Source organism: Trachymyrmex cornetzi, unplaced genomic scaffold (genome assembly GCF_001594075.2).
Source record: "Trachymyrmex cornetzi isolate Tcor2-1 unplaced genomic scaffold, Tcor1.1 scaffold406, whole genome shotgun sequence".
NCBI lineage: Eukaryota > Metazoa > Arthropoda > Insecta > Hymenoptera > Formicidae > Trachymyrmex > Trachymyrmex cornetzi.
In genome coordinates this window covers 93,384-117,291 of record NW_017298811.1, presented here as the reverse complement: position 1 = coordinate 117,291, position 23,908 = coordinate 93,384, and the positions used below count along the sequence as shown (strand labels likewise).

Genomic DNA, 23,908 nt, shown 5'->3' with positions numbered 1-23,908 from the left:
TTGTGAAACGCGAAACCAGCGGGTACAAATTTATGACGCGACGTCACGATACTATGACGAGTTGTACAATAGAAAGTTTTCAGCGCCACGGCTCACCTACATACGGAAGACATGATGGATATATGTATGTGCAATAAACGTAATACGCGTAACACACGCGATAAATACACGTAATACGCACGTAATATATGCGCGTATAATAGACACAGGGTGCCTATATATATATAATATACGCGATAAATAATATCCGCGGCATAGAAGGTGGTGTATAGGTATACATAACGTTCGCGTATAATGAGCGTGATATGATATATGCGTGAATATGTGCGCATGATAGATTCATGACACACGCGGTATATGCATATACATCAAGTCATTCGCAGTCCTAAGAATAGAGCCCTTCGATTTTCTTTAGCTATTCCAGCATACCTCCGTATTATACGGGGTGTCTCTTGAATGTAACGAAGAGCGTAGTTGGCGCTCGGTGGCTTCGTGACGACGGGACATTAGACGTAAGCAATTTCCAGTCATAAATTGAGAGAAACAGTTTCGGAGTTTCCGAAACTATTAAAACCGTCCGCGTATTTAGTTTCACATGGTCTAACGCGGTTCAATTGTTTCACTGAAATGTTAACCAATTTTTCGCGCTTCAAGATCGTGGTAAATTTCGATGGAAATTTCCATGCGATTTTCTTGAGTTTGTGTCAAGGATTAAAAGGAAACTGCTTGATGGGGAGACGCGATAAAGGTCTAAAATAACAAGACGAGGGAGCGAGCGACGATAGGACGTCGGTACGATGGACGATGGACGATGGACGAGATAGGTATTCTCTCTACTTAGACTCAAGGACAGATCCGAAGAATTCTCAAGGTCTTCATCGTGGAAAAAACAATGAAAAATGGAATACTACTCGAAACTTAAAGTTGCAAAGCTACTAATATCCAAGAAATATGCGAACATTCTTTTTGGTAGATATATCTTACAGTTATCAGTTTCTTCATAAGATAAATGACCTCGAATGTCAAGAAAATAGAATACTCAATAATTAACCAAGTTATCTTACTGCTTATCTGTTTTTGTTTAGAATTTAAAACATTCGCTATCACAGCAAAGTGATTTCAATCCTTAAACATGTATATTGTGTACATGTTTTTCATATATAGTCATTCCTCAAAGTAATTGCATCTCACGGTATGTAATTATACTCTCGATAATATCTTAACGTAATTTATAACCCAGTCAACAACGAGAGACGGTTGTTTCATCATCTTTCTCGCGTTATAAAATGCGTTCCCTCTACTTGAAAACAAATTTAAGTTGCTTATAGATAGCAAAAGGAATATCTACGTATTTAATCCACAGATAACGATCGAACGATCAAAGTAAGAATCGAAATAGGGATGAATGCACAAATTCGCTTCCTTGTGTGTGTTTAGTTGACTACAAGTTTAATAACACTTAATTTCTTTTGGAAAAAATGAGATTGATCCCGTTGTCCGAGTGGTCCATGATATATCTCGCGAGGCTCATCTGCGAGTCGCACAATTTGAGTTAGGTCTGGATTAGGCCGACATTTATTCGAGTCCATCTCCGGCGACTTCGAACTTTGTTATATTGGTTCTTTCCCTTTGTATCCTTGCTTTTTTTCATTCTTCCTTTCATTCCCTTTCTCCCGTGTTTATCTGGTTATTTGCGAAAATTGCTTGGAGATACGAGGGAGCTGTAATGATTATGACATGCAATCACGCGACCTCTTTTGGTGTCACTCACTGTATGTCAGTTTCTCCGTGTGTTTAATAGGTATCGTAATAATCATCTTTTTATGGGATATAATACGTGATCATTACACGTCTTTATACGAAGTACCTACTTTTTTCCCGAAAATTATCCAAAGATCTTTATTGAAGTCGAGTTTATTACATTTCTCTTGTTTCAATAACATTTACGTGATATGAAAACTAAAGGGAAAGAACAATTTCGCTAAAGTATCTCAAAATTTATATAGAAGTCTGAATAGCATTTTGTGTGTGTGTGTGTGTAGGACGATCAAAATAATTATGTAGGAAGCTCAGTAGAATGCCAAAACTTTTAGCAGTATTACTCATCATGCTTGAGATTTCTACGTAATTATTTTGATAGTTCAGCAAAATTATTTTCAGGTCTGTGTGTAATTAATTTTTAGATACTTAAACAAAATTGTTCATAATAGGAAAAAGGTAGGCCCAATTTCGTAAGTTGTTCTACTTTACACGGTGTCTTTATATCGAAACAAAAAACCGGAATAGTGTAATTTTTACGAATACTAAACGCCCGCAGTCGCACCAGTAAATAGCTCGTGACAACTGATAAGGATGTTTCGCACCAAGTATCAGAACTTGCAGAAATCTCGATAAAATGTAACACCCACCTGAGCGTAGCGTACGTCTAGAAGCGAGTATACGATCGACAATGATCCTACCACTTGTTGCGATGGAAAATTAGTTCTGCCTTACCCTTCTCTGTATATATGTGTGTATGAAAATTCAATGAAAGGGAATTAAATTTAGATAACGTCCTTTTCATTCAGCGAGGCTCTCCATACACGATGTTAAAATTCAGCAAAGTACCATGTATATTGTGTTCTTGGCTTTTTTTCTTATGGTGATCAATGATAAGACTTTGTTTCTCTATGAAAAAAATTTACGAAGTGAAGTAATTGTCGATGGCTGTACGACATTTGCTAGTCGACTATTGTTATTTCTTTTTCTCTACTTCTTTTCAAATCGCGACTAAATAGTGTAGAATGATGCGAGGGGGTCTGATTATACATTGAAGCTCAATACGTGGACTGGATCATATTATCAGGGTTGCCACAGAATTAGAAATCAGAGAAATTGAAAACGGTCGGGGAAAAGTTCGAGAATTTTGCAAAATTTTCTAAAATATAAAAATTCTTGACTTTAAAGAAGTTTAATATTCATATGAAATTTTAGGATGAGGAATTTTTGTTGTCGCGATTCTGAATATGCCACTTGGAGTGGCACACGGCAAATTCTTATGGCTACGTTTTGGACAGTCGATGCGAAATGCAGAGAAACGGCATGCGAGTCGCTTAGGCTGATCGCTTAGGGTTATTGCTTAGATAATACGCTCGCGCGCATAACATGGTCGCCGCGCTTAATCGTGGTCATTGAGGCATTGTTTGCGGATAGCTACTATCGTCACGCCTGACGGTGTCGCCTTGCGTCCATCGTGCCTACGGCCATTTTGCATTCGATAACGATACCTCGAGCAAGCTCAAAGCGGACCTGAATTTACGGAGCGCGTGCGATAACGGTGGACGTTTTTATGGCCCGCATGTATACGTAAAAAATAAGAGAAAAATTGCGCCACTAAATCGGGAAAGAAAAACGGGGGACTGACAGGATCGCTCTTGTTATTTTTTACATGCGGCACACTCGCGCATTTCTGAGATTCTTGAATATTGTGCGACATTATAGATGGTTATTGCGACCTTAATATCAGCTATAACTGTGCCGAGTTTTATCAAACATGAAATGGAAATGAAAAAATAACATTTAATATTAGATACATGATAGGGTATGAATGATGTATTTATTGTATTTATGTATTTATATGTACCTACACATATTTATTACCGCAAGGTGATGTATTTATAAACAGCTCGAGGGGGCTAAAGCAATCTTTCCTACAAGATTGCCTTTAAATCAACCGAAGACAGGTTACGCAGGTCGGGTAACGGATTGTTTCATAGTTCGATCGTTGTATAAATATCTGATTTATTATAAAACTCCGTTCTACAAATACGAATAGTAAATCCGGAAATACACGAGGAAGCGTGCGAGTGCGTGTCTCGGGCACGCGTGTCGATCTTCTCGAGAGGATGGATGAAATCGGGGCGGGAACTAACCTAAGATCCGGTGAGTCGATGAGGACGGCCGAGTGCGGTTCGAGTTATTGATCATCGCTGCATCCAATGCACCTCACGCACCCCTGCTTTGCTGCAGGTGAACTAGCCGCGTGCACCCTGCACTATCCGGCGCAACGCGGCATTGCGACCTCGGATTTTTCGACGATGCGAACACGGAAATACGAATCCCTCGCGATCTTTACGACCCGCTTTATAGCTCCTACTTTCTCGTTACCCTACTGCTCCTGGCAATTTTTATTTCTCCCCTCGGCCGTTTTTATCTGCCCTGGAAATAGAAGAGGCGAGCACGCTCCCCTCGTGCAGGAACTGCGTTGAACGAGGTGTGAAATCTTCCACGTATAACATTTCGTGACGAATGTAGGGTAAAATGTAAATTTCATCTATGTAGGATAAAGTATATGCTATATTTAAATTGCTCTCACGATAATGTGTGTGTGTGTGTGTAATTTATATAAATATATATAAAAATATAAAACCTAATAAGGAAAACAATAATTATATTAGGACTCTCAAAGCAACGATAAACGGCTCAATTGTTTAGTGAAATCAATACTCAGATGTTAGATTCAAGTCTTCTATATTTGTACGTTTCGACTCTCTTTGGAGTCCTCCTCAGCAATGATGTTACAAGTATAATTAGCTCACATGTCCATAATGATTAGCCTACTGCATTTATATTTTTATGCTAATAAGGAAAATTATATGTATATAACTGTATATGTAGAAAATCGTTTAATTATTAAAATTAATTCAATTAATGTCAAACTTTACCGATGTAACGAGCTCTTGTACGTTTTTGTACGTTCACGAAAATGATGACACTTGATGTCACGTGAAAGAGTACTTGAACGTCTGACCCTTTCTCGCTATGTAAGCGTTCAGTTTGCTTGTGTTTTGACGCGTGTACGATAGAGGCTGTATATACGAAATGAAAAATGTAAAAGCCGTGGATAAACGAACGATAAACGTCCGCCATGTCTGCAGTAAGCTGCGTTTCAAAACCTTCATATTTACCAGTAGTACAGTTCCGGCTTCTGCAAAATTACATAATGCGAGTACTACGATGCGGGTGCACGTGTATTTATGTAGGAGTGAAATCAATTGAAATTCTACTTGTAATAAAAGATAATTTAATTTCTCTCTTTAAATTTAATCAATTATAATTTAATAAATTGAAAATAGGAAATTATAATTTGCTCAATTCTATAATTTTAATTAACAATAATAATAAAGGACTCTTGATAATAATATGAAATAAATATAATAATAGGGCATATAAAAGAGTCAATAACAAATTAAATTATATATTAAAAAACGAAATATTTGTTTTTAATATATAATTTAATTCGTTATTGACTCTTATATGCTCTATTATTATATTTATTTCTATAATTTTAATAGTTTTATTAAAAAAAAATTTGATAGTTTCAATGAATTAATTTTATTTCTATGGGCACGTTTAGAGTAATTTAATTATATCTTTCTAAGAATGAGGAAATGTTATAAAATATTATTTTTCAATCATCTGATTATAAATCAGAACTGGATTATCGGATTACTTACAGAAGCTTACGGTTATTCACACACATACACACAGACTAATGACTTCGTCACTTTTACAATATTCCTCTTTTGTCACTAATTTAATGATACACATTTCCGTTACTAAAGTTAGTATTAATTTATTATAAATTACGCTCTCTCCCTCTCTTTAATGAAAATAGCACACTTTGGAATAAAATTAACAGCCTGAGACCTTTAATTGATGCGGCATACGTACGTGACGGAAACTGTATCTCATTCGGCGAAAGACTCAATTACCCAACAGTAGCAGCTGTTAAGTTCGTTCACTGCTCCATTTACTCTACTATTTCTACGCAGAGCGGTGTCAACGCGCGCGACAACATCTCGTCTGAATTTTCTAAATGCTTCCCAGCGCACGTGACATTCTGCGGAAATGAACGGCATCGCGGAAGAGCGTCTGGCGCGTGGCTTTCGGACTCGCGCGAAATTCGCCGAGCGTATTGATCCAACTCGCGCGCGATGGACACGCCGTCGTATACATTCCGGCGGTTGTGCGGCTCTCATCGATCCGTTGTCTTTCTCCCCGGGTTTCCCGGTCGCTGCTTTCCCGCCTTTTCCTTTCCCATCCGTTTCCCATCCCGTAGCGGCTGAGGCGCTTAATGAACAAACGATCATTTGAAATTTGTTTTTCCGCGGAATGATAAGCAGCGGCGTCGCGCTCGTTGGTCTCTCTCTCTCTCTCTCTCTCTCTCTCTCTCTCTCTCTCTCTCGCTCTCTCCTTTTTTTCTCCTTCAATTTCCGCGATATCACAGTTGTAGCGATATCGCTCTCGTTTGCTCCAAGTTCGCTGATCGCTGGATCGTATTTGCGCCAATCTTATTGCATATTTATTGCATATTTCGGGCTCGTGCTAATGACTGTGACCTGCAAACTGTTGTAACAAGTGAATTTTGAGCTCACAAACCGGAATTATAAAATTACTTATTAAACTTTTTATCCGATTATCGGAAGAAGCGTAACTAAAATTTCGATAAAGAATTTGACGGAATTTTATTATGAAATAACAAGATTAAATCTTTTTTACATGAAACGCCTTGACATTTTATATAAATGCAGACTAATCGAATACATTGTATATTTAATTCATTATTTTATATACTGTTTTCAATATCCATTATCCTTTTGTTTATTAAAAGTAGTTTTATACTTAGAGATGCAATTTTTACGTTTTAATACTGTTTCTGTTTACAATGGAGAAAAAGCGTAAATGTAGTTTTATATCGTCACGAGCATTAAGAAGGTATTTTATATACACGTTGCTATCGAGTCGTCCGTGAAAATGGCAATAGGTAAACTGTATAAGTACCGTAAATGTAGGTGACTTGGGACAGCATGTATTTTTGTTAAATTTAATTGTGGTATCTATTCATGAGTCTCTAAAGAAAGTTTAAATTTTTTATTTTCTTTAGTGACGATCGTGGATGGATACTACGATTGAATTTAACAAAAGTACATGCTGTCTCAAGTTACCTACACTGTCCCAAGTCACCTACATTTGCGGTACATATTTATATGATTGATGAGATTGAGTTAAAAATATAACTCACACACACAAACAAAAGTGTATATGTTTGATAATGCTTTTCCTCGATATCTCTCTCGATGTCATCACATATTTTTCTCAAACAATAAAACAGAAGATAGAAATATCTGAATAATAGAATAGAAATTAATTATTTATGAATGATAAACTAGAGATTATGCAGTGGGAATCATAGTTCGAATTACAAACAAAATTTACGGATTTGTTTGCGCAGGTATTCTCTAAACAAACAGATTAATAGCGAATGTGAATATTGAAATTCAAATTGTGCATAGGAAAACCAAGTGTATATATGGGGAAATGCGTTCGGTAAGTTACAGATTAATACAGCAGATTTAATCAGCGTAAATTAGATCCTCGAGCATGCAAACGTTGAAATGTTTCTCCAATAAATATTCAACGGTATCAATGGTATGATAATCATGTATTTAATGATCCATTAAATTTTGATAGTGGCGGTCTGAATCTATTTCTAGTTTAATAGAAATTTGATATTGTTATACAAGTTGTTTATTAGAATGAATTAGCGTAGCGCGATGCAGGATACGCGGCAACAATACATTATTAACGCGAATTTTGTATAGTATTGATGAATAATTTTCATAGTACTCAAAATTTTTAACTAAGCAACATTAGAAGTTTTATGAGGCTGCTTTAAAAGAATGTAAAAGAGAGCGACGTGATCTTATTATGCAAAATGAGGTGCTGTGAATGTGCCATGTAACTTTCGTTAACTAGTTCTTTCCATGGAAAAGAACCGAGCGAAGGACAGATGAGTGTGTTAATTATTAAAAGTGTTAAATAAACCGCGTATACTTAAAAATTCAATTATCAGCAAATCGTGTAACTTTATCTTGCGGGTCATTAAGACTTTACATGTATTACATGCACATATACGAGATATATTTGAATGTAATGGCTAATGAATCTGGCGAGGTAAACACTTTTTTCGCGGATTTGTATTTCATAAACTGTACAGAAACGTTTATGTTAATAAGAGACAACTTCTTCGTGTTCTGAAACATCTTTGTTTTTACGCAAATCGATGCAGAGGCGGATGAGAGATACGACATCGAAACGACAACCCTGGGGAAAAATGTCACGGTAGCTAAATATATCGCGTGGCTCGGACAGAAACTCGAAACGAAAAGTGTGCTACATTCGTTCGTTTCCGTTTGAGAACAGAAATGGTATACTGTGTTTGCGTTTCTTTTTCCTTTCCAAACAAAACGTTTTCTTTGCGAATTGGTACGAACGTAAGAAACGATTTTCGTTTATAATGCACGTATCCGCGCGCGCGTTATACTTTGTGCATTTTGATAAGTTTTTTTTTTTTTATTGAAATGCACGAAATATTTTCCATAAACAAATACCGAATAAGAAAGGCTAATGTAACGTTGAGTGGTATTGTACGAGCATCTTCAAACTTCTTCGAGGTTGAAACAGTCGATGAGGAATCAAATTATCGATATTACGATGGAAACGGAGCAGCTTATTGCTGTTTTCACGTGGGCGAAATGTTCGTAGAATGCCATAGAATTCCGTTTGATATACCTAATTACTTTACTTTGTTCTCTGATGCTAATGAGTATCTTTAGTACTTTTGTTTTGTGCGTAAACTTTATTGCTTTGCGCCAGTCCGCGTGCAATTTTAACGAGAGACGCGTCGCGCGATGTGAAACTCAAGCACCTACATTCAGCGATGCTTATACAGCAATTTTCCCAGCGTTTGTTGACAATATCCTGCATTAGTTCTAAACAGAGAAAGATTATTTTAAAATCAAATCTTAAAATCTTGTGAGGTACAAAATGTGAAATGGAAAAGTGTTTTTTTTTTTCATTACCTATTGTATGAATATGTAGAAATCTTTATTACTTTTACTAACTTCTTTTTTCATAGACTTTATTCTCATTTTTTTTATCTTTTTACCCCCAAAATGTAATTTATTGATGAAACTACAATGTTATCTATTATACGGATAGTGATATGCTATTATACGGTTTTTCTTTTGCTCGACTTTACGAGATCACAGCTATTCTCGTTGCGTTTTGCGGGTAAAGGCGGACGATACGTCTTCTTTCGTTTATCGTCTGGAAAGTAAGAATGGCCTTCTTTTGCTTTTCTCTTGCATTTCTGCGGCGCACAAAGAAATCTGATTTTCCGTCATAAGCATCACGACTTCTCGTCAGAACGCAAAAACGATAGTCAATATGCTTTGCTTCGCATGCATGTCTTCGATCTTGCCAATTATTTCTAGTTCTTTCCATCGCCGTCTTCGGCGCGGCTTTTGATTTTTACGAAATGTGCAACTCGCGCGGAGATAAGGAATTTTCCGTCATCGTACTCGCACGCCGCGCTGTATAGTCGCTGCATTTAGTTTCGCAATATCGTTTGCCTTAATGGCTCGCGTAGAATATAGGACTTTTAATACGGGAAAAGAATGGAATTTGATATCAGGGTTCCTTATGATATTGATTTTTTATAGCAAAAAAAAATATATTTAGAAGATTTATTATAATTGTGGAATTATCTAATTTTTTTTTATTCAAATATATTTTTTATCAAAACGATTCGGAGAAGGTAATAATTTAGATCATATTTCAACACAATTTTGTGATAAAGCAATTAAAAAAAAATGAAAGAAAAAAGGAGTAAAAATTTAAAATCTATGTTACAGGTATATTATATAAAAAAACTTTAAAAAATTGTATGATTTTGACGATTTTGTGTTATAAGTCTAACGGAATGTTTTTTTTCGATAATTGAAATTGGATTCCTGGATATTACTGGTAAAATGCAGATACATTAATTCATATCGAATAAAAAGATAGTATTCTACGATTGTCTTAGGAATTGACATCGTCATTTTTTTTATTTGATGCATTTTAATGGCCGATAACGATACATCATCAACTTGTTTATTCGCTCTATTTAATGTAATCGATTTGATTTAATTTGAAAACAGAACGTATTGCGACGAGTCAATTAAATTTGGAGTGGTCGCCTCTTACGACTTCCTGCAGGCTTAATTGTCTCGTTACTCGTTCCGCGATTGTAGGCCGATGCAAAGGTTGGTTAGGCGTTTTACTCGTCACGAAGGTCGACAATAATTATCTCCGTTCAATGCAGATCGTAATCAATACGTTGTAATTTGTAATGCGGTGTATGTGCGACGCAGCTTCAAAAGCGTTTCTTCCTGCACGTTGCGATCGATTAGCTATACGTCGCTTGTCGTGCGTCAATGATAATCGCCTTTGTGAGCAAATCATCGCAAGTTGAACTTCTTTTTCAACATTGTTAAACCACTTTCACATATGTTAAGATACTTTTGTTGACAATATCCTGAGGATCGAAACGTATGGTAACGAAATTTGTCGAATAAATTCATTTACACACGAACTATCAGTGTTTGACTCGGAAAGGTATCTTCATTTCCATAAGATATTTTTATTGGGTGCTTTGCGGTATTACCGTATTTTCTTTTTAACTATTATTGTTAAAATCATGATTCCTCGGCGTGAAGCCGATCCTTACTCGCGGAATATCTGATGGAAATTATGTTTATTAGGTCGTTGCATTTTACACGCTGATTTTATATTAATGAGTTTCTGAGAAAGTGGAATGTTATAAGTAACATTTTACATTCAGTAGCGTTTCCGCGATTTATACATATAATAAGGAGTCTTTTTTTTTTGTAATCTTATTCCGATTGTTTGAAGGCAGTTGAAGATAAAAAGAATGAATGACTAAAGACATATGTCTGATTTTATATCGCAAATAATAAATTTTGTATACTAATGTTTACGTTTGTAAAATTTTCTTACATCTCGAAAAATTGTGAAAACTAGAGTGCGCATTTTTATAAGAATCATGTTACTTTATATGCAATATTTAATTATTAAAAATAATTTTATAAATTTATTAATTCAATGGTCAACTAAATAAAGTAAGCAAAAGTACGGAATAATTTAAACGCAATTGCATTTATTCATGTTGCCTCGAAATCGCCTCGATTTTCAACATAAGATATATAAAATTTAGTAACATTTATAGAGAGACACAAATGGATAGAACTCATAAATTTGAAGTTGAAGTGAGACTGTACCGATATATATCTTCTTGCTTCTGAGTTGTCCTATACTAGTGCAAATATATTTTTGGAATGAATAGATCCAGATGAATGAATCTCGCGTGATTTTTCCTCTCGACCTTTACGGCACCTTTCGTGGAAAGCGTCGCCAATTTATCACCGTCATCTCGGGCGTCTCCTTTACTGAAAATGATGTCATCGTTAGTGTCATCGACGTCGCGAGCATGTCGATATTCACGTGCGAACAATTGCAGCTGTTTGCCGCGCCGAGAAACATACAAATCGTTTCCCAGTTTTCCTTACCCTCATTGTATACATACAACAGACAGTCGATCCATCTCTGGTGTCTGTCTTCTACTCACTTTCATGATTTGCGGTTGCGTGAAAATATTTTCGAGTATTTTCTTCACCGAATGAATGTTGCTTCGACGATTTTTGCGAATAGAAGAGTGCACAGATTTTTCTTCCTAGTCGAATTTATTAATAAAAAAGTCAGTGTAAGTCGATTCTCTCTTCTGAGAGAATGATTTATCGTAAGTATATAAGCAGAATATAGAATATTTATCTCAAACTTTGTGATAAAATACATATATGTTGAATTGATATTTTGAGAGTTTGATATATAATAGAATGAAATTATATTATAAATTAGATATTGATTTTCAGTAACAAAATTAAATGTTATATTACAAATTATTATAGAACAATGATTGAATTCAAAGAAGAATGCAACTTTTAATGTCGATAATTTTCAGTTATTGAGTGGTTTATAGAATTTATTATTATTCGTTATTATCTTATGCGAAATTATATTGAATTATCAGCAAAAGTCTTTGAAGAAGAAACTGGCAAGGTTTCCATTAACTTACGCTTAAAGATTCTGTTTGAAAGTTGTTCAAAGCGGCCCATTTCATATTCCATTTCTTTCCAATCATTCTGTAATAACAAAAGAAGGCATAAATAATTTGCTGCGGTAAATTTATATTCTTCCGCTTTATCGTCGTCGAAGTTGAATGCTTCATTAAAGTTTGCAAGTATCGTACGACATTTAGTGCGATTCACTACTGTAAAGAGAGTTTGTCTTTGGTCGATTCTGAAGCTTCTTCTTTCGACTACGATGAAGAGCCTCCCACAAAAGCATAAATATTCGTCGCTGTCTGTTTGTCTGCCTTTTTTTCTCTCTCTTTCACAAATCTTTTTATTTTCAGCTTCGAGCTTTCCGACCCTGTCATTTTCTTTTCTATTATCTTAGTCACTATCTTAGTCACTCTCACCGCACTTCCCAAGGAATTGGAGTTCTCAGTACTCTCTATCATGCACTTACGGCGACTGACAGACCTTTTCGTTTAAAACGAAATGTCCTACTAAGAGAGGTCTCTACATTTCTCTCCGACATCTTGGGTCAAGTGTCGATTTCCGATAGTTGCGAGGTAGACTAGAGAACATCCATGCAACTTGCTCGATTGGACTCGATTTGCATGAACTCATTAAGTAATAAGTGAATGTTGATGCAGGATGTGTGTGGACGAAAGTAACTTTAAAAAATATCCATTAATATATTATTTGGTTTAATTTTATTAACATAGAATTTGTCAAGGTTGCAGATTCGGAATTGAAGTTTTTCTTAATACTTTTTTCAACGAAAATTAAATTAAATGCTATTAGTTTTTAATTAATTTTAAATTATAATGAAGTAGATCACATTTTAAGATTAAATATAATGTAATTAGCATATTAACATTATGGAAGCGTAATAGACAATTTGAGATACAGCAATCAATATTCTTATTTGCATCTTATGAATTAAAATCTAATGGTTTTTGTAACTAATCTATTTTAGTTTTTTTAAAACTAGTTTATTTGAAAATTATAAACGTGAAATTTCGAAAGTGTTTATAGCAACGTGGAAGTAATTCGCGAAAAGTTGAAATTTATTTTTGTGTCGAATAACCGTTGCTTTAAAAAAGGAAGTAAAACGAGTATAAAGTGGAGCGATGGAAGAAAACGAGGACGAAGTTAGTGGATGTCACAAGAGAGACGTCCGTCTAAGACGTCCTTGGGATCCTCATGTCGTTGCCAAGGCAAGCGGAAAGCGAACGTAATTGTCATTGAAGTGAGAGTCGACCATCCGAGACGCACGAGCGAATGCGCGATGATTCATTTATGAGCGACGTATGAATAAACGATCATACGCGAGGTAAGCCATTCATTTGCCGAATGCGGCAGTCGATGGAAGAAAAAATAAGTGCATCGTCGCAGCCGGTTCGAAAGTGCAAGTTTCATCTTTGTTATGGAACGAAAATCGGCACATCGCAAACAGAGTCTTAGGCTAAAACCCTTTGAATATGATATGAAACGTGCGAGGCGGAGCTGCGGTATACAATTCGATCTATAACGCTCTTTGCCGTTTGAGATGTAACGGAGATAATAATTCAATGCTCGCACAAAGTAGGGATTCTGCATTCGCTTGCATCACAAATTGGCGAGCTCCCGATCCGAGAGTATACCGAGCCAAATTGATTAGGATATTCTCGCAAGCACTAAGTCGTGGATACATAGTACAGCGTGTCCAAAATAATATAATTCGCAAATATCACTCAATCTATATCTCTTGCTTTCTATTTCGGTACGTCCAGGTTTCGTAAGCAAGATTTGCACGAAGGCGCAAATGTAGATGTTATAGAGTGACAGAGTGGCGAGAAAATACGAAGATGGGATTCTGAGAATTCTTGGCATCTCCGGGGATGTCAAGCCTTTACTCTTATACCAATCTCTGTTGTACGCGTCACGCGGTCTGACGAGCATACTTCGGCGAGTATTGGGGCGCTCTTGAAAACTTGGCGAACACGCTCATCGTCCGATCAGAATTGAATCTGAATAAGCAGTTGAATACGTATTGTAGAGAGCTTCTTTGTCATAGAAATAAAATAGTTTTCTACCGCTCGTATATCTCTTCGCCCACAAGTTTTCTTCATATCTGACTGTTGGATCGATCGACGTTTGCATTCAGGCCATTCATTCTCCCACACGATTCCTAAGAGATATTGCTCGCGATAAGTACCAAATGATTAATAATTATGTCGTCATCGATCATTTCTGAGAGCTTGTCTCTCACTTTGATCTAAGTATATTGAATTTCGAATATATATATATATATATCTTATAATTTTTCAGCACACGATTTATTCTACCGACCTCTTTTTTTCAAATTCCTTCCAAGTTTTCAGTCGATAGCATTCCAAATATTTCTATTCTTCGTGACGGATATAGAATAAACGTTGAATTAATATTGGCTTAAAAGGTAGAGTTAATATTTGACAGTTAATGACTTTGTTCCGTAAATTAGAAAAGCAAGCGTTAGGGTATCGAGACAATCGAAAGAGATAGAAAGATATTTCATATAAATGAATTAAGATATTTATAATTCATTTTTATTTCAAGATTATTTTAAGTGACATCTTAAGGCCTGGTATTCATAGTCTGTCCTTATTTTAAGACCGTCTTAAGTCTAATGTCTTAAGATGCTAATACTCCTTGATTGATTCATGACATTTTAAGACTGTCCTTAAGATAGTCTTAAATATAAAATCGACAATGTATACTGGCAAAGATAGTACAGCTTTTTGATTGGTTCGTGACATTTTAAGGACTGTACTTAAGACAGTATTAAATATAAGAATCGCGACTATAAATACCGGCCGTAGAATACCATAAAGAATAATTAATGGATAATTTTAAGAAAAAAGTGAGTTTCCGATGAAACAAATTTGACATGTTGGAACATCGACAGTAATAAATATTTGAATAAGTAAATAACGTCATGTAAGACAAACTGAAACGGATGTGGGTTTGTAGCATTGGTTAATGGGAGCTGATAGCTAAAGGCAAAATGATAAAAACGGGCAACTCGTGATGCGTGAGTCGAAGGAAGTAAGTCCCTTATCGGGACTGCGTAGTATCCCTGTCGTTCTCGATCCATAGTATTCGTAACGGCTCTTAATATCCTTCCGCGGGTGCGATATGCAAACGTAACCCACATTCGGCAGTACGTAAATATTTATCGTCCCGGATCCTACATAGCTCGCAAACTTAATGAACTGCCGTGCTAATCTAGTCTCGGTATAATGAGAACCCGTTCCATAGTTATTGTTCTGTCGCGAAAGTTGTTACTTCGACGTATTAACTCTGTAACTCGGAGAAGGAAATGGTGTGATTATAACTAAACGATGTAAGCGAACGCGAAAAGGGATCATGTTGTAATAGTAAAACTATACATTGACGATTATATCAGGAGTTTATTATTTATACTATAAAGTCAGGTAAATTTTAACAGTGAAATTTAAGATTTAATTTACGAGAGAGAGGCGGTATACAAAAATCGAGATTCCACGATGAAAGAGTTTATTTTGCTTGAATTCTTTGTGCTCTCTATAAAAGCTGCAGTTTCGAGTCAAAATCTGTAATTGAATGGACATTTTGATGGTTCCACGTGCAATAAACAGTGGCATTAAAGTACGGAAAGCACCTTTGGAGAACAACATTTAATTTGCTACCAATTTTACGACATACAGCTACAAAACGAACGAATAGCATCGATGACGGTCCGTGGCGATCTTAATCGTTTGTTTTACGAGCTCGTAAAATATGGTATTAAGTTCTATTACGAACGCTAAACAGCGAGAAACCAATGTTGGTTCGTTGGTCATACCGAAGTTCTCGTCGGTTACGTAATTGGGTAGAGCCTGACAAAGTTAGCGCAAGACTGTTCCCCGTAAAGTTCAGGTCAAGCTTGAAATCGCATTGTGCGTTTGCGGATGCGTAACGAAGAATGATAAAGAAGCTAGGAAGACGTAATAAGAAGAGAGAATATGAAATAATAAAGGAGGAATTCATAAGACAATTAAGACGTCAAGATGTGGTTTCGACTTTCTTTCTTTGACTTTCTTTGAAATATTAATTTAGAACATGATTATTATGTGATGTTCTATAATTCTGTGTAATTGTGGAATGCACATAAATATATTTTTGTGTGTGTAAAGAATACTATATTTATAAAGTACATATTTTGCATCTTTAATTACTTTCCCATTTAATAATATACGGAGAGAATTTTGTTTTAAAATTGGTACCTTGAAAATATGGTAGTTGTGGTACAATACAATGTTTTAAAGATTTTTACCATGCATTTTAGTAAAATTAATTAAACTTATTTTATTGTAGTTTTATTAATGAATAAGAGAGATTTACATTAAAATTCTTGGAATCTTATTTTATATTTTATTGTAGTTTTATTAATGAATAAGAGAGATTTACATTAAAATTCTTGGAAATACAATGTTGTCCCACGATTATCATATTTTCAGGGTAAACTCTAAGAAAAAATGAATAGAAGGTTATTTATCGATTAAAAAACAATTAAATAATTTACATGATTTAACGATAAAAATAAAAATGTTACTTCTTTATGTAATATAGTTGTTAATCTATATAGTTAAAATTATATTTACAAAGGTTATGTTCCACAAATCTCTTCTTTCCTTTTTCTCTATTTTTTATTTCAAGAAATCTATCGGATAAGAATCGTTCTACTTGTCTGTCAAATTAATCAACTGAAATAGGAATGTACTTTGTAACTTTCTTACAAAAAGGGAAGAAAATTGCTGCTCGATTCCAAGAGAGATATCGGCCTTGAGGCGTTTGAAGACGATACGAAAGCGGAAAATCGACTCTCGAGTACCGACTTGGCACGTTGCCAATCTCGTTGAGAAACGGAGACACTACCGTGGGTGGTCCTCTTAATTAACTTGTTTCGCCGCGCACTTGAATGCGTGCGGAAGACTACGTGACGACGTTCGACAAATCTGTGCGCATTAGTCCTCTTACGCATCGCATTAAACCGCCCGCTGGATGTGTCGTTTAATTCTCATTTCCTCATTTCAAATTGACCGCATACTGAGTAAAGAGCTTTTTGTCATCAAAGAGTGTATCTAAAAAGAGGATATCAATTTGTTGCAGTAGCTATTTCGTTCGTGTGCTTTCGAATCGTTATTTTAAGACTAGTATTTACAGTTTATAATTTTGTTTAAATATTATGCAAATTAAAAAATTTTCAAAATTTGTTTGAATTTTGTGACAACTATGTGTATATATGTATGTATGTATGTATGTATGTATATATTGCAGATAGAAAAGAAAATTACGATTGTAATTACTAAATATTTTACAATGGAGAGATATTGTTTCGAAAATTTATTTATTTAAAATCATCTCAAATGTCAATCTTTCGTTTTTCTGTCTAGCTGTTGTTTAATAGAAGAAAATGATAAAATCGATATTAATTATTTCAACAGAAGTTATGATATGCTATGTAAGCTGTACATTTAGAATTATCATATTTTGCAACTTTTAATGTACTAGATAACAATTTGATAAATCCTTTCAATATTCCTCTGTATTGTGCATACATTTTCATATATTTGTTCTTTATATGAATACAAAAGATCTGGAAAAATTGTGCATATATTTTCATATATTTGTTCTTTATATGAATATAAAAGATCTGGCAAAAAAATCGTACACAAGATTTATCGGATAAATTAGATCTGTTCGACATATTATGTTATCAAAACTTATGTTGTACTTAAGACACATTTTTTCATCAGCTATTATACACTATAGATAAATAAATAATATTTCCGAGATGTTTCGTAATCTAATCTAATCTAATCTTTGATTGCGGTTGGTTTGTTTTTTAGATCATTACATCGTTCAGGAGTCATGGCCTTCTCTTTGACGAGAACAGAACAAATTTTGTAGCTTGAACTGAGAACGCTGTGCTGTTTGGATTTGTGCGAAGATTACTGGTCTTGGAAATTTCTTCGAGGAGAAAAGGAAGAAAAGGAAGTCTTTGAAGAAGAGACGCATAAGAACCCGAAGAAATAAAAGGCGGAGATAAACGTAAGTCCTTTTATGTTTAGCGTTGTTATTACTCTTTCATAGACAATTTGATTGTCTAAAAGTTGTATACATACAATTGAAAGAGCATATTACAGAGTGTGTGCGTAATACCGCAATATTTTCCAATAACAAAATTTAAATTATTCTTTTGTTTCTTCAGTTTCGAATAATAATTTGGTATAAGCGTTTCCTGATATAAGCACATCTCATGTTTTTTTCTTCGAGATGATCTTGTCGTAAAAAAAAAAAAGAAAAATTTGGGTTCAGGTTGCTTTGTACGCGAAAAGAACAAACAATAATTTTCGATGAATAAATACGGAATATATTACCTAATATTCGCGTAACTTGCCGTCCAGTTGTTCATCTGTTGTAGGGTATTTAAATCTCAAAATTTTTATGACCCGTTATTCAATTGGTTCGTGGGATGAGCGCGTTTTCGCTTTAAGTAAGCTCCAAGAGATTTCTCGGAGTTATCCCGGTGAGAGAGTCCGCTATTCCACCATAATGGACTACCTCCACAAGATTGCACCTGCGGGATTTATACGGGATAGCACGCGGTATTTACCAGCTCCCTTAGTTCCTCGTAGAAGTGTCGCTGAGCCAAATGGAGAGCTCTCCGTTGATCTAAAAATAGTTTTCGCACAAAAAGAAAAGCACCTCATATACTCTCTGCGAGCAAGGACAAAGGAAGATCTTCGTCAGGCCATGTGCTATAGTTACTGATTAGGAAGATGCACGAGAAACGTGACGAAGTGGTAATACTGTCGTCACGAATTCGAGAGAAAATTAATTAATTTAATTAAATTAATTTATTCAAACCAAACTTCGCGTTGATTATCACTGTAATTGAAATACAACGTGAAATCTTACATTAGTGATATTAAATAATTCTTTTTCTATCGAATGATGAATAATTTACGTGAGTAGTTTGATAAGTAACTGTGTTTTTTTTAACTAAAAAATTCGATTAATTTCTCAACATAGTCTCCTTTTAAAAAGTTACAGACTTATCAAACTGTCCACGTATTATTATAATAGATAAACATTCACTCGTGTAGTTAACGTAAGGAAATAATATTTAGTTAATTACGTTTTATTTTAATTGGTTCAAAAAGTTGCTTCGATCTATTTAAGATTTATTAGCGAATAAACTGTTGGTAATACAATATTCGATAAATTCAAGTCATATTTTGAAAGTCATATTTTTGAAAATTTATATTTTTAACGCTACACGTGACGTTAACAAAATAGCTTTTAAGAATGTATTGCCTTTTAGTTAATTGTATTGTCCTTAAAAGCAGTAAAGTGATCCCAGACAAGTGAACACTCATACCTTAATCGTTGTTTTTTATCTTGAAGAATTCTGCGACTTAATGTGACGTACTCGGGATCGTAAAATGTTTTATTATTACTTTTGCGATAAACTTAGTAAACATTCGTAATTTCCTTCGTTCTTTGCAATTTGTAAAAATTATTGTTGTTCCAAAAATAATACGATGTTATCGTCAATACGGGAGTCGGGACGACCATGGAAAAAAACTAAACTTTAATAGATATATTTTATTCATGCATATATACTTTTAGAACTTGACTCCTTTACTTTCTCGCTGACACATCAATTAATGAGACATTCTGTTCTTAGATATTGCTGCAGTAAATTGCGTACATTAGAATAACTGCCGCGTTTATCATTATCGCTGGAATATATGTACTAGACTTTGTTTACGACGAATGAAAATTGACTATAATTGACTGTATAATGTAAATTAGTTGCATCACGATAGGTGTACGGCGCGTGGATAATATATTACATAAATAATTATTAGAGATCAATAATTTCTTGCTGAGTGAGACGGCGGCGTGATCAAGTCTTTTTTCTTAGTTTTTATCATAACGACTCAAAGTCTGCATATCCACTTGCTGTTTCAAGGTATCACCGTATTTTGCTTCTATATAGTTGATGAATGATGCATTTTAAATCACTCAAACTGCAATATTTACAATTTCTTGGTGGGATTTTCTAGAGGAGGTGAGGGAGCGAGAAAATATTTGTCGCCTTATGATTGAGGTAAAACACTGCGGATTTGTGGAATATTTGAGCCATGAATATGTTTATGTATCATTCGCGCCTCATCTTCTCTTTTCAAAAATACGATATATTTTAGATCTGAAAATACGTTGTTATTTTTCTTAACCTTTAATACTAGGATAATATTTCGTAAATTATAATGTTATGTGAAATTTTCGGAAAATCTTAGTTATGTAAATTTCTAGCATTTAAATTATGTTAAAGTGGTTTTTTTATTTAAAAAAATATTTTTTTTATCTTTTATAATTGAAACAATGAAATAGTTTATTGGAGAACCAGAGATTGTGGCAACAAGGTGTGCTCGTAATAAGTAAAAATCACTGACGCGACATTTTTCCAATGTTAAAGAAAAACAGCTTTCTAACACTTAACACGTTTGAAATGTTCTGCTTTCAATTATGATTGTCCGTTGAAACAAAGCGAAATCCAATCGGCGATGTAAAAGGCCTCCGGGCCTTTTTCTCTGTTAATTGATACCTAGCTACTGCCAAGTAAATTAAATCCTCATTAACACGTTTGAAAGGGAGATCCTTTACTGACAATCTACCGATTCATTACTGGTGTCCTTTTGTTACATTCGTGGCAACGTTCGCAACGTTCCTACTTTGGTTACGTTATCTTCTATTCTTTATTATAGATTTCTCTGTCAGAAATTCAATCACCTTCAACAATTTATACTCCTATTATCAGACAATGCAGAAAGATAATATCCTCTTAATGTTATAGAGAAGAGAAAGCTTTTACGTTACGGTTATTCTTTTCTTTCAATTTAAATTTTGTCTTTATTTTTTTTATTTTTGGTTTAGTTATATGGGCCAACTAGCTAATTATTTAATTTAATTAAATATTTAAAATAAAAATGTAAATAATTTTTTAAATATTTTATTAGGGACTTAAGCAAAATATTAATATCTAAACATTATAACATTAAATCAATTTCTTTTAAGAAAGATTTAGTGGGAAATACGGAATCTATATCGCATTTTTAATATTTAAACTTACAATTAGTAATCAAGCTTGACATCAAATATTACTAAAGAAAGTTCACATTAGCAGAATATTAAATATTCTGATAACGCAATAAAAAATTTGATTGAATATTTTCAATTAAAGTTAGTTAAGAAACTTAAATTTTTACTGAAAAAATTGTTAAAATGAAATAATTTATATTTAATAAGACGGATTTTTCTATAAATTTTCTATTTAGATAAAAGCTCCCTCTATATACGGTAATCGAATGCTAAGAAAACAACAGAGGGAAAACTTCCTTCATCTTGAACTTTTCTCTTTGCTTGCATGGTTTGCTTTGTCTCTTGGTACATATATCCATGCACCTACACTCACTCATGTAAAAACGCATGTAAAACGACGCAAGTCATTTTTAGAGAGCTTATGCTGTGAGACAGTTTCCTCTCTGTAGTTTCATCCATTTAAGTTTCGCGGTTTTATTTTAAGTTATATAAAGCTTCGTATATACGTATATATACAGGGTGTCCCGACCTTTTTTGTCAATCACTTTTGTGTAGATAGAGCGGACTAAACTGAGTCGAAGAGTCCTCTACCATTTTGCAATTTTCGCAATAGTTAACAAGATATTAATTACTAAAAATTGCAAAATATTAGTCTTGAATAATTTTTTACTCAAATACTATCAACTTTACAGAAAAACTGCAAGAGACAACAATTATTTATTTTCTTATAAAGTTCTAAGAATTTTTTCAGAATTTTTTATCAACTTTTTAGTATTGCATTTTCTTATTTTTACCAACATGAGAAAATACGGTATTAAAACATTCTGAAAAAATTCTGAAAAAATTCTCAGAACTTTATGAGAAGAAAATAAATAATTGTTGTCTCTTGCAGTTTTTCTGTAAAGTTGATAGTATTTGAGTAAAAAATTATTCAAGACTAATATTTTGCAATTTTTAGTAATTAATATCTTGTTAACTATTGCGAAAATTGCAAAATGGTAGAGGACTTTTCGACTCACTTTAGTCCGCTCTATCTACACAAAAGTGATTGGCAAAAAAGGTCGGGACACTCTGTATATGCATATGTATGATATATATTATAAGATATCATCATATTAGCCGTACATACGCATGTGTATGTGAGTATATGTGCGTGTGCTGTAGCGTATCGGTTTTATCCGATTGATGCAACTAAATTGGACAATTGCAATCTCCTAGAAACTTATAAGATTTTATATTTATATGTTGCTACTCTTCTATCGCCAAATTGTTTTCTAGTATTGGACAAGAAGCAGGTAGTGAAATCGATCGCTCGTGAGGGTTTCATTTCACGGAAGTAAGAAAATCATTTTTATAATATCTTCGGTATAAACGTAAAGTTCACTGAGAATAAATCATTCCGCCTTGACTAATTTACTAATGTGCTTAAAATAAAATATATTCGCTGAAAGATTCATACATGCCACGAGCAACGTACTTGAATCGCGTATTTTGAAGATTAATGGAGCCGTAAATTTCAACGTGAAAACATCGAAGTCACGAGTTTTTGAGTTATAAGCGATCAAAAATGAAGTTGACGTACTTATGCTTGTTAATATATAAATTAATTGTATTCTTGTGTGAATTTATATACTACGTACAGTGAGAGCAAAAAGTATTCGTATAGAGAAAATATTAAAAAAAAAAATTTTATTTTTAAAAAGTAAATATTGTCCAGCAAGAAATAAGTCATCAAATTGATGTCGAATCGATATCGATACGATGATTTCAACACTAATTCGCCGTCGATTCGACGTTTAATTGACGTTCATTTCTTGCTGGGTAATTAACAATTTATTCATAAAGAATAAAATAGACTGTATGTTTCTTAAAATTATATATACCAAAAAGATGTGTATTAATTATAGAAAATATATCATCTGAAAAAGAAGCGAAAATAAAAAATTCTATTGTTTGGATGCTTAAAAAGTATTCGTTACAGCCGAGAAATTTAGTTTCTAAAATCAGGAATACATGTGAAGCTCGTTTGTTTATGTTAGAACAGAATATGTTCATTGTATAAAATTGTTAATTAATGTTTATTTTTTACAAATAAGACTTTTTATAAAAAATTTCCTTATACGAATACTTTCTGCTCTCACTGTATGTAGTCCCCAGAAACGCGCGCCGAAATGATTTTTTAGTCTTGAAAACATTAATTCTACTAAACTACCGCAGTAATGTACAAGTTAAATTGACTAACAAATATTTGATGCTTATTCGCATCTTCGAAACGATCTAAAAAATGTTGAATAACATATCGAAATCTGTAAATAATTAATTCTTAGCTATAGACCGTTTAAGACTAAAGGATTTCTAGTTTGTGTTATCACATATACGGTCCTATAATATGTTATATTGTATATAAATTAATATTTAATGCTATTTACATGTTTATCTTGAGTAATTAATTATTCGGCTGAAAAGAATATTTTTCAAATTTAAATTTGAAGAACAAAGTTTATCTTCATTTTGCGCGCGGAAGAGATGGTTTATTATTATTCCGCTCTGTATGCGCGTATCGCGAAACGAAAAATATTTGCCGTTATATTGCAGGATACGTTAAACATTACATGGAACGGTATTTTGTCTAAACGTACGTTGAACACTCGGCGCGGTCGGCGTTATGTTTACATTGTTTTGTTATCCGCGCGGCGCGTGACTCGAGGAGGTACACAATGGCGCGAGGCATTGCGTAGGTC

The 23,908-nt window shown here is 34.0% G+C and overlaps 1 protein-coding gene across 2 annotated transcripts in view; it reads left to right on the top strand.

Moving 5' to 3' along the window:
- Positions 1–23,908, top strand: part of LOC108764279 (uncharacterized) — a 134,356-nt gene that overhangs the window by 23,198 nt on the left and 87,250 nt on the right. For both annotated transcript variants that reach the window (XM_018512428.1, XM_018512429.1), the window contains one exon: positions 17,906–18,107. The gene's annotated coding sequence lies outside the window, so the exon portion shown is untranslated. The remainder of the gene's footprint in view (positions 1–17,905; positions 18,108–23,908) is intronic.